An 11,943-nucleotide genomic window follows, 5' to 3' on the forward strand; every position below is an offset into this window, starting at 1 on the left:
TCTTTGCTTTTGCAGTCAAGATTTTCAGGCTAATCTAATTATTAATTTTAAAGGAATACATTTTTTTCCTCCTGTAGAAACAAAGGCAATGCAACATATTCTCTGCTTTCCATTCTGAAGTTAAGACATCCTTATAATATATAGGTTGGGTTAATTCAGCAGTTTTTCTCCACAATCCAATGTCTCCCAGCAGTTGTTGCTTTCTGCTAATCAGCATTTAAACAATTTAAACTTGATAAAATACTGTCTATCTCTGGGGGTCTTTGTTACCACTGAATTGTTAGCCATTTTTACTTATTTTTTCCAACATTAGCATTTTCTGATTTATGTGCAGCACTATCGAATGTAGAGGCTCCAGAAACTGGGGTCGCTTTTACTATGTGAGGGAGAATCCAATTAGTTCTTTTCATAAATAGAAGTTGCTTGCTTTTGGAGTATTTGTTGTTAATTCTTCACCAGCCCCCGGTTATGGCAAGCTCTTTGCCAAACTTCATTTTCTGCCCATAATGAAGTGATTTCAGCATTGGTAAAAGGGACTACAATTTCTGCTGGGGTTTATTTCTGCTAAATGACAAAGTCTAACTTTTTTCTTTCAGAATCAATTCAGAAACCTTTTCTACATTGATCTTTAATTTTTTATTCTATATCTCTGCTAAAAAATGTCCATTTTATATTATCTTCTTTCTGCATAAGAAGTCCTGTGGGAGAGTGAGTAGAAGGCACAATAACTAAAACACGGTCACGCTTTGGAGCCAGGTGATCCACATGTGCATAGTGCAATTTCTTTTCTACCAGAACCAATTCTTTTCCAACTTTAGCTAATAGCATTCTTGGAATGTTCATTGAGATAAATTACTCTGGCCTTGAGTAATTAATCCAGTTATGGGCCTCAGACAATTAGTATCTCCCAAAATTTTTTGAAAATCATTAAGAGTTTGTAAATGACCTCTCCTGATTTTATCTTCGATGCTTGAAGTTTCTGTAGACCTATCTTATATTTTAGATAATTAACAGAATCTCCTCTTTGCATTTTTAGGAGCAATTTGTAATCCACAGCAAGTCAAAATTCTCTTTTCCTCATTAAACGTGTTTTCTAAGGTATCTCCATCTGAATCAGCCATGAGTTATCATCGCTATAATGATAAATTATAGACTGAGAAAACTGTTTACTAATTATTTCTAATAGGTGTTGTACAAAATATCGGTACAAGGATAAACTGTTAACATTCCTTGTGGCAAGACTCTCCAATGATGCTTTGTAACAGGATGAGAGTTATCATAAATAGGCATTGTGTATGCAAATTTTCCTCATTCTTGCTCATGCAAAGGGATGGTGAAAAGTAAACTTTTAAATCAATTACTATAATAGGCCATGCACAAAGTTAAAGGGATTCCAGGTTGTAAGGAACTCAAGGCTGAAGAACTTTATTGATTGCTGTCAGATCTGTTATCCTTCATTTTCCAGATTTTTTGTAATGATAAATATGGGAGAATTCCGAGGGCTGGTGGACTCTTCTGTATGTTAACCCTCCAGCTGCTGTTGGACTAGCTAGCTGTTCTAGTAACATTTTTTTTTTTTTGTCATTGGCCATTGCTCTACCTGAACAGGCTTGTCATTTTGCATTTTAGTGGTAGGGCGGTTGGTGTTCTACCAGCAGTGGCTTCCCCATATAAAGCTGAAGAGTCAGCCTTTGTTTTATCCTGCTTATGGATAAACTGGGCAGTCTGTGATTGTCTTTGATAATATTTTTAAAAATTTCTTTGTTAGGAACTTCTCTTCTTTCACAGCCTATTTCTGAAGGTGGAGGAGTGTGCTAATATGTGTTTCCACTGTTGCAATAGATCTCTTCTCCATAGACTTATGGCTATATTAGCCACATATAGCTTCAACTTTCTTGTTTGATTTTCTGGTCCTATGAATTTAATCCATTTTGGACTTGTTTTACCTAAGACAATGTCCAAATTCCTAGGAGCTGTGTAGAGTCCACTGAAGTGGTCAAGCTGGATTCAAGGAATCTTGTGAAATCATTGTTATATCTGCTTCTAAATCCGATAAGCCTTCATTCTCAAGTCCACCTAATTGTATGAGCTGCTCTATTTTTGTTAAATTATCCAAGTTTTGAGCATCTCTGTTCATCCTTGGAATGATGATTTAATTTTTTTAGTTGCTTCCTGGAACAGTTTTCCTTGGCTGACAGGAAACAAATGCCTCTTGTTTTATTCAGGCCTTGAGCCCCTTTGCCAGTTTTCAGAGATAAGGAATTGTCTCGAATATCTTTTGTTAACCTACATTCGTAAGCCCTGTGTCTACTTCTTCCACACCTTCTACATTTCACAGGAAGCTTTCTCCCTGAATTATTATTAGAGAATACTTTATCCTTAAGAACTGGTTTTCTACAGTTCTTGAAGGAGTGGCCTAATCTTCACAGCTGCTGCATTGGGCATTTTGAGTTGTTATGTTGTCTGTAATTGTTTGTCCAACCTCAACTGAATTGTGAGCATTAGATTCAGTATCTGCAGTAGTTTTAATCCATTTACAAAGAGGCGTGGATCTGGCCCTCTAAGGTCTAATAGCCTTTTTTTTTTTTTTGCATTCAGCATTAAAATTTTCCAAAGGCAGTGATAACATTAAAATTTCTCAACCATTTGGATCTACCATTGCTCTATTTAGAGCTGTCGTTAATCTGAAAAAGCCAGTGAAAGACTCATCTGAATCCTGGGCCATCTTTGTAAATGGTTCATTCAGATCAACCCTGTTGTTCAACTTTGTCCCAAGCATTTCAGGCTGTTCAATATTGTTCTAGGATGTCATCATCAAGAGTAATGTGTATTCTTAATTAAGAATATTGACCTTAACCTAGCAACTTATCCTTGACAGTATCAGTGCTGATACTGATTTCATTGATCCATAACTGAAGCCTCATCTTTCCACCATGTTAGTCATTGTAGCTGAATGGCAGGTTCTGAGATGTCTGTCATCAAACTTCTCTAATCTTTTGGAATTATAAGATTTTGCATGCCAAGTTATTACGTTGTCTGTTTTACCTGTGGTGAATGTAAGCCATAGGTCATTACTGCATCCTTAAATCTCTTTAAGTCTTATGTCCCTGTGGGCTGTCACTCAAATTTTTGATAACCTTGTGGATTTTGTTCATCTGATTCAATTTTCCTTGAATCATGGCTGGAAAAATCATTTTAGGTTTTGTAATGGATTTAGACTGCCATTTTGCAGTCTTGTCACCAGGTTGTGCTGTAGGATTCATCTGAAATTTCTTCATGATTCATAGGAATGTCTAATTTTTGTTCTATTGCTTGCAACTTAGCATGGACTTTTTCTTTTTTTATGTTTATAGCTTTCTTCTTTCTTTTATTTTTATTAATTACACTTTATTCACTTTATATCCCAGCTGTAACCCTCTTCCTCAGCCCCTCCCAATCCCATCATCCGTCCCTCTTCTTCTCCTATGACCCTCCCTCAGTTCACTGATAGGGGAGGTCCTCCTCACCTTCCATCTGATCCTAGTCTATCAGGTCTCATCAGTACTGGCTTCTTTGTCTTCCTCTGTAGACTGGTAAGGCTACTCCCCCCTCAGGGGGAGGTTATCAAAGAACCAGCCCATGAGTTCAGGTCAGATCATTGGGGAACTCTCTTGGACACTGAGCTGCCATTGGCTACTTCTGTGCAGGGGTTCTAAGTTATATCCATGCACGGTTCTTGGTTGGAGTATCAGTCTCAGAAAAGACCCCTGTACCCAGATTTTTTGGTTCTGTTCTCCTTGTGGAGCCCCTGTTCCCTCCAGGTCTTTCTATCTCTCCCTTCTTTCATATGATTCCATGCACTCTGCAAAAAGTTTGGCTATGAATCTCACCATATGTTTTGATATCCTGCTGGATAGAGTCTTTCAGAGGCCCTCTGTGATAGGCTTCTGTCCTGTTCCCTGTTTTGTCCCTCTTCTGATGTCCATCTTGTTTGCCTTTCTGAATGAAGATTGAGCATCTTACCAGGGTCCTTCTTCTTCATTAGCTGCCTTACATGTACAGATTTTAGTATGATTATCCTATATTATACATGTAATATCCACTTATAAGGGAGTAGATACCCTGTGTGTCTTTCTGCTCCTGGGATACCTCCCTCAGGTGATCATTTCTAGATCCTTCCGTTTGTCTGCAGATTTCATGATTTATTTGTTTTTAATTGCTAAGTAGTATTCCATTGTATAAATGTACCACAATTTCTGTATCCATTCCTCCTTTGAGGGACACCTGGGTTGTTTCCAGCTGCTGGCTATTACAAATAAAGCTGCTACAAACATGGTTGAGCAAATGTTCTTGTTGTATACTTGAGCATATTTCAGATATATGTCTAGGAGTGGTATAGCTGGGTCTTGAGGTAGCACTATTCATAATTGTCCGAGAAAGCACCAGATTGATTTACAAAGTGGTTGTACGAGTTTACATTCCCACCAGCAATGGAGTAGCATTCCTCTTTCTCCACATCCTCTCCAGCATGTGTTGTCTTTGAGTTTTTTATCTTAGCCATTCTGATGGGTGTAAGGTGAATGGCATGGATTCTTTTATCATTTTCTTATCTAATTCTACTTTATCCTGGTCAACCTTAAAATTGATACATACAATTGCAATCATTACTGAAAATATAATTATTTCTATGTTGATTAGTGTAATAAAATTATACAGGATACAAATGTCCTCTTTTTCCATTTTTACTTGTCTTATTATTTTTAATTTTACTTAACTCTCATTTTAAGGACTTCCCAAGTATCTCTCCAAGTCTGATGATTATTCAGCTTTTCTCACCATCTCACACGCTGATAGCTGCCATCTACCAAATATCTCTGTCACCACTGCACTTCTGCAAGTGCACGATCTTTCTGCCACTCATCCAGCTTCTGGATCTGCCCCTCCCCCTCAGGTTGGTCCCTCTCTTGGCTCTACACTAAAGTACTGCTTTTTTGGGCTGCATACTTGGCTTGCCCCACCTCTGGGTGGCTGAAGGCTTTTTCCATGAAGACTGGAACTAAGCTCTGGGATGGGTTTTGTTGTTGTTGTTTTGTTTTTTCCCCCAATGGAGCAGAGCATAGGCAGAGGGACCCAGCTGTGCTCTACTCAGTCTGCTCCCCTCACTGTCCTGGGAAGTACCTGATGCTCAGGTAGAGGAGCTGCCCTCCACACTAGGCCTCTTGTGGTTTCCTGCTTCCTACTTGGCAGCCAGCACTGCGGCTCATCAGGAGCTCTAGGGGAGCTGCCTTCTTCTGCCCTAAGCCTTTCTGTGGCCGCTGGACTTCAGCTGCTCTGCTCACAGAGTAGCCTGTCTGGCACCACAAAGCAGCATGCTAAGAAGCTTCATCTGTTCCCTGGGAGTGTTTGTTCCTGGCCTTTCCACTTGACATTTTCCTGAAGCTCCAAGCTGGGCTAGATGTGTCCCACATTGGGCACAAAAACAAACAAACAAACAAACAAACAAAAACAAAAAACAAAACGAAAGAAAGAGACAAACAAAAAACAGAATTCCCATGTCTGCCCCAGGACTGAATAATGACACGGAGACTTATACTTATCTCTAATAGCTTCAGGCCTTAGTTAACTGTTGTTCTCAACTAGCTCTTATAACCCATGTTCAGTCTATGTTCTGTTACATGGTTCTTTATCTCTCCTCAGTTTTGACTTCCTATGTGTCCGGTAGCTCAGTCTCCCAGAGTTCCCATCAGAGTTCTTGCCTTTGCTACAAGCCATCAGCTTTTACTAAAACCAAACATAGTGAGAAAGGGAGTATGTTCAAAACACTGAGTCAGGTGATGCTTAAGAGAACCAAAGTCTGCCCTGTGATCAGATCTCTCTGCTGGCACAGAAGTCAGCATCTGAATAATATTTACAGTGCACAATAATGTTATCCCAACATTTGTGCTGAGAATTTTGTCTTTGAGGTCCTGAGACAATACCGATTCTTTCACACTTAGCTCCCAAACACATGCCAATGAAGTTCAACAAACTTTTGCAGTGGGGTCACCATATGTTAGGAGCTAAGCCAAGGGAAACAGAAGCATCTTTCTGAGAATTCCTTTAAGTTATTACACGCTACACACTTCTGCCTCTATAGTTTTCTGAATGCCACAAACACCTTCAGGAGATAGGCGCAGTCACTATTCTCCAGTTAACCTTTCATGTGAAGACCTTAAACCCTCAAAAGTGGCTGTTCTCAACCTGTGGGTCATGACCTTTTGGGGGTGTCACAGATCAGATATCCTGCATAAGACTCAGAATAGGAGCAAAACTGTAGTTATGAACTAGTAATAAAACAACTTTATGATTGGGGGGGTCACCGTGTCATGAGGAACTATGTTAAAGGGTGGCAGCATTAGGAAGGTTGAGGATCACCGCTCTAACGTCAGGAATCATGTGTCCTTGTGTTTGAACACTACCCTAACCCCCAATGTCCAGCATACTGCCCAATGAACACTAATCAAAGTACGAATAAGCACAGTGCACACGGGTGACTTCAGCATTTAATAAATGATTGTTGTTGCCTTACTTTGTGCCTTGCTGGATAACCAACTCTTTGCAGTTTCTTTGGATGCTTCCTTGATCTTCCTTATAGTTCTGGCATTCAAGGACAGCCCAAGCTCCAGGGAAATGGAGAGGATTGGCATCCTCCTGTGGGCCCCACTAAACTGCTCAGCCTGTGGAACTGTGTCATCTACAATCATGTATGTGACCCTGCTCTAGGCACTGGGTGAATGTTGAACTCTATCCTGATTTCTGCTCCTGGATGCTGACTGTGACTCTCAGAAGAGGGTGTTTACTAACACTCTTCCCAGACCTCTGCTTGATCCTCCCTCACAGGACTAGAATTATCTCAGAGATTATCTTATCTGGAAAAAAAATAAATTCCTTGTCATTAAAACCTGACTCATGGAGATGCTCAGGTCACCAAGAAACAGGGAAGTTCAGAGGGAGATGGGGTATAGTGACCCCTCAGTCCCTATGAAGGTCAAGAGGTCTCACAAAACATCAAAGTGCAGAGAGACAAGTCCCTCAGTCAGTGCAGAGTGACTGCATCTTTAAATCCTTCTTTGGTGCAACAGAACTGGTGGTTCCTTTTTTTTCTTCTTCGTTTTATGTCCTGGAAGTATAGACATACAAACCATAGAAAGCATTTTTCAGTCTTCATCATTCTTGAGATTTTAGATAAACTTGTTTGATCAATTTTTTCCTTAGTCTTATACCTCAAGCAATGCATACATTCTAATTGTGATTTAAAAAAAATATTAAGCAACTGGGGGTAGGGGTGGTCCAGAGAAATGGCTTAGAAGTTGAAAACTCTTTTTTTTTTTTTTTTTTTTTTTTTTTTTTTGCTTTTCCAGAGGATCATAGTTTGGTTCCCGGCATCTCTGTTGAGCAACTCACAACCACTCCAGTTCCAGGAGGATTTGAAGCCCCATTTGTGGCTTTTTGGGCACCTGGACTTAACGTGGTTCACACACAAACAAGACACATACACACGAGTGTATAAACAAAGTTTCAAAGATTTCCCTTCATGCCCAATCCCACTCTCTCCCCCCACCACACAAACACACACACACACACACACACATACACATGCACGCACACAACCATACAACATTTTCAAGAACAAAATTGCTCTGCATTTTTCTTTTGGATATTTTGTTTCTCTTGAGGTGTTCTATTATCAGCGCATATTTGCCATGCTTTATTAACAGCTTCATGACTCATCACCAAATGGCCATAATAATTTAACTGTTTTCATTGGTATAGATTCGGTTTGTGTCTCAGGTCTTGCTTCCACACACTGTGTTATAAGAAGTGTCTGAAGTCTTCATTATTGTCTTGAAAAAGACATGATTTTTCTGGAGTCATGCATGTGTGTGTGTGTTGTTTGTGTATATGCTGCGTGAGTGTGTATGTGTGTGTTAATGGGTGTGTTTGCTGTGAGTGTGTATAGGCTGTGAATGTGTACATGTGGAAGTTGTTTGTGTGTATACGGTGTGTGTGTGTGCAGTCTGGGTCCAGTGTTCTCACAGGCCAGAAGACTGCATCATACTTCCTGGAGTGAAGTTATAGGTGCTTGTGCACAGCTGGTATGGGTGCTAGGAACCCAACTCAGGTCCTCTGCAAGAGGAATAAGCCTTCAACCACTAAGCCTCTGGAGAGATTTTTTTTTTTAATACCTCTAATATGAAAGGCCTCTTTTAAGTGCTGGTGACACTACCAGCTATAACAGTCACGGTTTCTACCATTATGCAATTTATACTCTAGCCAAGGATAACAGAGGATGTTCCCTAAACAAATACATGCAACGTATTTATACAAAGAAATGAATATAGTCATATAGGGAACATTATTCCACATAGAGTGGCTATGGGGAGCGTCTCTGAGATGGAGACATTAGAGATGAGACCTATCATGATGCGTGTGTCTGTAATCAAGAGGATTTCAAACTGAAGGGAAGTGAGAGGTCAGTTACCAAACAACACCCAGGAGTCACGTTCAATCATCTTGGTTATTAGTTCTTCTTTTTTAGAGCTGCTTGTTCACACACCTTCTCTGTGTCCCCACTGGGATACTAGTTCTTTTCTTCATGAAGAAGAGTTGGACATATTGTTATAATCATTAAGATAATCATTCTTTGCCTTTGTATTGCAAATATCTTTGTGTATTTTTTAATAAAAACAAGAATTTCACTTGTTGCATTTCTTTTCTTTATCTTGGTGTATTTAGTTTGGCTATTCTTGTGAAACAGGGGCCATAATCGTTTGTGTCTCTTTGATATCCATGAGGGAGTTCTGACTTAGAATTTCATCCCAGGAAATTGTTAAACTCACTAGCAACTGTTAGCCCAACCATTATCCGGGTCTCCTACACAAATCCCCAGATAGAGCAAATAATGTGGTTGTTTTTCTTCAGGCAATGAAGAAATGAGATTTGGATAGATTCACCGGGCTTCCAAGAAAACCTCAGGAAGGGTGTATTTCCGGACTAATCTCTGGGTGCTTTGGAAATGGTTCAGAGAATGAATTAGTTATAGATTGTTCTTCATACACTTATAGGCAAGATTCCAAGTTAATTCAGCACGTATTGAGGAACTGACTTCTAAAGTCTGCAAATGACTACCAGTCAGGAGCTTCTTTTGAGACACAATTTGCCTTGGTGTAGACTATAATTGATATGTATCTCCCCTGGAACAAATCTCCAAGCACAGTTCTTAGGCATATCTAAAATTAGAAGTGTCAGTACAGTTTTCTGAAAATACATAATTCTTGGATCAAGAAATCAATGCATGGGTTTCTTGGGTGAGCCCTGGAAACTGTTTTCAAAGCTTATGGATAACCATAGCACCTGCCCATGATTGGAAGGTCTGAGTGCAAGCGCTGAGCTCACATTGCATAGATCATTTTGCCACCCCTCCCCCCGAGAACTTCAGAGCCCCTGATGTCATGAATCACTTACTCATTTTTATATGAACTCCAAGCAACTAAAGTGGTCTCTAAATAACCAATGTGGCATTTGGCCACATTCTTCTGACAATGGAATATTGTTTGTCTCATGAGGCCTCAAGAGTCCCCTGGGATCATTGCCTCATGTCTGTGAACTTGGTGACTTTTTCATCGAATGTGGGGCATTTTAACTTGTCTTTCTTTTATTTATTTCCACTACTTCGTTTTTTTCTCAGAAGAGAGAATCATCTCTACTTTTCCTTCACAACATCCAACAGGGTCAACAGCAAAATTGGGAACAGAAGAGTGGTTTTTAAGTGTGTACCACGTGACCTCATACTCCCCAAATCATGAAACATAAGCCATTGTTTCCTTGTAAAAGCGGCAGATAATTAGTTTCTCTATGTACTATCCATAAGCGAAGATAGCTTATTAAGGAGGGCCCTAAAAAGAAACCGATTGTAATGAGGAATACCAGAATGCACTTATATCACATGTTGCACTAAACTGTTAAGAGGATTTAAAACCGACATAGTTAGAAAAAAATCCATATGAAAAATTCAAATCCTGTAACACATAAGGTGATTTTTGTTCTGAAAGACCAGATTTGGGAGGGAGGGGTAAGTGCAGGAGGCATGCAGAGGAGGGTTCTGGGATGCTTTTCTGTTTTTATGACCCCACAAAATTCACTGTAGGAGTATGTCATTCCAACCCCTATCACAAGACAGAAAAACATGGTCCTTTGACCTAACCTCCAGACAACTGCAAAACCAAGTTTATAGTTCTTTCAGGAATCTGTGATTCACTTTGGACAAATGAAAGGCCAACACAGGCTGTCAGGCTTTCTGAGACATAGCAGCCCACATTTCAGACCTCCATCTGAGAAGCCCTGTTTTCCAGAATTCATCCTCAGGACAGCAGGATGTTAGTCTGCCTTCCTCATAACCCAGTTACACACACACATGCATACACACACACAAACACATGCACACTGAACCCCAGTAATACTGACACGAATGTCAACATATCCACCTGCACTTTCTTTTCCTCTTGACTTTCTAAGAAGGCTGCATTTGTAACACTTAGCTCTGAATGCCGTTGTGTGGTTAAAATAATGGAGTCACAGAAGAAGGAAAGACTGAGATTCTTTTTTTTTTTTCTTAACGTGACGGAGGGCATGGCAACCCTGTTAGCTCTCTCAAGTGAATGGAGTTAGAGCTTAACTTTTCCTCAAATCCTCTTCATTGTTTCACACCATCTGCCTCGTCATCCTGCCTTTTCCTTACAACCTCTGAAGAACTATCCATGAATGAGTCACCTGCTTTCTAATTCCTTCCTCAAGCTCTACTTCTAAGGGAAGTGCTCATAAAATGCTTAAAAGGGACTTTTAAGAATTCAGCTCCTTGGTATGTGTCCAGCCATAGTATTAAGCTTTTGCTGTATTAGTAGTTTGTTTCCTTTGAAAAATATTACTACAAGGGATAGACTTCAGCATCACAGCAAGAAACGCCATTATTTGTATTTCAGTCATCTCGCAGTTCATCAACTGTACCTGCTCTTTTCTCCTCTTTAATTTTTGCATGCCTGGGACCATTTCTCTAGGAAACTCTAGTCTCCTCTCAATTGAGAATGTCTTCCCAGCCTGGCCTACTAAGCAGTGTTGGATGTCCTTCATGAAGTCCCACCACACAGTTAGACTTCTCTAGCCACTTGTGATAGATTATAAACACAGAAGAATTATGGAGACTTCTCAGGACATTTCTGAACCCCCAGAACCTAGAATTCTGTCTGTCGCATAAAACAATATAATTTTAAATTAAAAACAATTGACTGTGTATAAATGCTAACAAACTGGAAGATGTATTAGTTATCACATGATGCATTCTAAGAACTTCAGTAAAATACAGACACTGGACAATGTTTCTTTGCTGGTGGGCAGTTGTTCTTCATTCCTAGACTCTGCTAGATTGTGATTCACTTTGGACAAATGAAAGGCCAACACCTTTCATTTGTAGGTGTAAATGTTGTAAAGTGATGTTGGGGCACTCACATTGCATTTGCTAAGATCTTTTATTGAGACCATTAGATTGTGTGATGCTAACAGACAAAAGCTGTGTCACATTCACTGTCTGTTTCTTGAAACAACACATCACATCATCAGGCAGCACAGAAGGAGCCTGCACCTTTCTGAGTGGCAGCTGATGCTGTGTTCAGTTGACTAGGCTCTGGAGCCTACCTTCTCATTAACTGTCAGCATAGTGCTCACCTTTCTCAAGACTGGACTTCTTTTGTGAACAGTCATAGCTTTGTCCTGCCACCTAGGCTCCTCCCATGACTTGGAGCCGCTCCTCTGTCACGTGGGCATGTCACATGTCACAACACACGGGAGCCCTAGGTTGGCTTCCATGGTTTTTCCTGACTTCAGCCCTTATTGATGGTCTTCTCAATTGGATCTCACAAAATTTCAAAACCA

Source organism: Meriones unguiculatus, chromosome 1 (assembly GCF_030254825.1).
Source record: "Meriones unguiculatus strain TT.TT164.6M chromosome 1, Bangor_MerUng_6.1, whole genome shotgun sequence".
In the NCBI taxonomy this organism is placed as follows: domain Eukaryota; kingdom Metazoa; phylum Chordata; class Mammalia; order Rodentia; family Muridae; genus Meriones; species Meriones unguiculatus.